Source organism: Lactuca saligna, chromosome 3 (genome assembly GCF_052625555.1).
Source record: "Lactuca saligna cultivar CGN05327 chromosome 3, ASM5262555v1, whole genome shotgun sequence".
Classification (NCBI taxonomy): Eukaryota; Viridiplantae; Streptophyta; class Magnoliopsida; order Asterales; family Asteraceae; genus Lactuca; species Lactuca saligna.
In genome coordinates, this window is record NC_136419.1 from 52,840,918 (window position 1) to 52,844,265 (window position 3,348).

At 26.5% G+C, this 3,348-nt stretch overlaps 1 non-coding gene across 1 annotated transcript; it reads right to left on the reverse strand.

Annotated features, from left to right (window-relative positions):
• Window positions 1-661: 661 nt before the first annotated feature.
• TRNAV-AAC (transfer RNA valine (anticodon AAC)) lies at window positions 662-735 on the reverse strand. The gene has a single exon. It is a non-coding gene; the product is annotated as a tRNA-Val (tRNA).
• Window positions 736-3,348: the final 2,613 nt, after the last annotated feature.

Below are 3,348 nucleotides of genomic sequence, written 5' to 3' on the forward strand. Positions count from 1 at the left end.
TAATAATAATAATAATAATAATAATAATAATAATAATAGGCGCTACTGTGATGACTAATATCATAATCTTACTAATTGTCTATGGAGATATTAAAATTTGGTGTGGTCGAAACGACAACCTAACGTCTAAATACTATCAGAGATTGATAATAGAGTAAAAAAAACATAACAAAAGATAAAAGTTATGCTAATCTACAACTATTATAAGAAATTTTTATTTAAAAATTATGATGTAAATAAATAAAAGGTAAAATGCCATAGAATAATTGTTAAAATTTTAAATTACAATTATAGATACAAAAAATACACGGGTTGGCTTAAGTCTTCAATTCGAAGATGACTCGAATATGACCCGCTTAATTATATATAATTTTTTATTTTATAAATATATTATATATTATAGTTTTGTAGTAGACTAAACTCAATAATTATAATTATGGCAAAATACAGGAAAAACACAATATTTTATATAGCATTCACAAAATGGATGATGACTTGATAAAACGAGTTCTTTATGGTCAGCATCAACTATCTTACAGACTTGAAGAACTTGGACTAAACCCTCAAACATAACAACAGTTGATACACAAAACTTTCATATGTAAAGTAAGTCAGTAACAAAACTGAATTGATAAAAACAATTAAATAAACAACAAATTTATGGCTTCGCCCGGGTTCGAACCGGAGACCTTCAGTGTGTTAGACTGACGTGATAACCAACTACACCACGAAACCTTTGTTTTAATTTTAAATGACTCGAAATATAAATTATACGGATTTGTAGTTTTACGGGATAATTTTTGTTTGTAAAACTTTTGAGGAAATTTCTAGCATGCAAGAGAACGTTGAGCGTCAATTGTTTATAAATCATAACCTCCGCTTATAACTCGATCCAGATTTTTCTTTCTTTTTTTTGGAAAGTATTCTTAAATTCAGTTTCATTGTTGATTAGGGATAGGATTTTTATTGCATGAAGCATAATGACCTTTAAATTTGGTTCTTTAGGATCCCTAACCCGCCTCCTGTCTTGAATTCAGATTGTTATAGGTGATAAAGGAGGCTTGATTTTTAACGAGTATGTTTGAAAAAACAATGATAAATAAAATTGTATTTTTTATTTATTGTAGTTGTGCTTGGTAAAAAATAATTGTAACTGCGTATTTTGACATTAATAATAATAATAATAATAAAATAGTCACTACTATGATGAATAACATCATAATCTTACTAATTGTCTACGTAGATAATAAAATTTGGTGTGGTCGAAACGACAACCTACCGTCTAAACACTATCGGAGATTGATAATAGAGTAAACAAACATAACAAAAGATAAAATGAAGATTTGAAATTAGAGATTAACTCATACCTGAAACGGATGTTACAACTATATATAATTTTTTATAGATACAAAAAATAAACGGGTTGGCTTAAGTCTTCAACTCAAAGATGACTCGAATATGACTCACTTAATTATATATAATTTTTTAGGGAAATCTCCAATAAAGTCCTAAAATTTTAGCCCGGTTTATGTTTTAGTCTTAAACTAATTTTTGTTTACGAAAAAATCCCAAAAACCGGCAAAAGTTTGCATTTTGATCCTTTTTGACTGGTTAGAACCGGTAACAAATTAATTTATGACTATTTCATAAATAGACCAAAAATATTGGGACTTTTCCGCAAAAACAAAAAATATTAGGGTTTTTCTGCAAACAAAAACTTTATTATTATTATATTAAAAATATAAATAAGTATACTATTTTTTTAAATTTGTTATTATTAATATTATTAATAATACATATAAATACATTTAAATTAAAAAAATATTAAAGATATTTTATAAATGTGAAGATTGAGCGGATGGTAATGCTTTAAGCTTTAAAATCATGAATGTCTCTTTGTAGATTCTAACTTTGTATATGGTCATTTCACATTTGTTATTATTGTTTTTAATTCAGAATATTAACATTTAACAATTTAAAAGAAGCTACTGATTTTCCAAATTGTTTACAAATAGTGAGCATGTGATATGAGTGTATGTCTTGTGTGTAAGTATTTTTGAATTACCAACATGTGTGTTGCTCTTTTTCATTACTTTATCCTTGTGGTTTTTTTTTTGAAACATAGCAGATATAGTATGATAAAGCAAAATAAATCATATTACTTTCTATTAAATAAGATATTATAATTAATATTTTCGAATTTTGATATGGGCCACCAATGTAAATATTTATTGTGGATCTGTTGGATTTGAAAAGAAATCATTCTACCTTAAGAAATTTTATATACAAAGTGAGAAATCCTTTTATCTTAAACTATTTATACATAATTTTACAAATAGGCAATTTCTTTTAAATTGTTAAGTGTTAATATTTTGAATTGAAAAGAATAATAAGAAATGTGAAATGATCATATACATAGTGAGGACATACAAGCAGTGATTTCAATGCTTAAAGCATTACCATCACCACCACCTTCACCTTTAAATAATTTCTTTAATATATTTTTATTTAAGTGTATTTATATGTATTATTAAAAATATTAATAATAATGAATTTAAAAATTAGTATACTTGTTTATAATAATAATAATAATAATAATAATAATAATAATAATAAAGTTTTTATTTGCAGAAAAGTCCTAATATTTTTTTTTGCAGAAAAAATCCCAATATTTTAGGTCATTTTGTGAAATAGTCCCAAAATTTTAGGTTAGTTTATGAAATAGTCCCAAATTAATTTGTTGCCGGTTCCAACCGGTCAAAAGGGGTAAAAATGCATACTTTTGCCGGTTTTTAGGACTTTTTCGTAAACAAAAATTAGTTTAGGACTAAAACGTAAACCGGGTTAAAATTTTAGGACTTTATTTGAGATTTCCCTAATTTTTTATTTTATAAATATATTATATATTGTAGACTTGTAGTAGATTAAACTCAATAATTATAGTTATGACAAAATGCAGAAAAAAAACAATCATTTTATCTACCAGCATTCAAAAAATGGATAATGACTTGAGAGGGTAACAAAATTTCAATTTTGCTCACATTTAGTAATATATTTTTTTTCGTGCTTGATTTATTCCTAAGTTATTTGAAATTGTTCATATTTACCCTATGAAAGTGAACCACCATACCAAAAGGCTTCCTTCTCGTTCAATGATCACAAAAGTACCAAAAATGAGCTCACAATATGCAAAGCAGGCTAAGGTTAGTGTTTCTGAGCTTGGGAGGGTGATGGAGGTTGAATGATCACGAAATCCTAGCCATAATGTCCTTTAAATAGGACCTAAAGCCCAAAGATTAGGGTTTTCTTGAAAACAGTTGTCAGGTCGTGACACCAATGGTCACACCG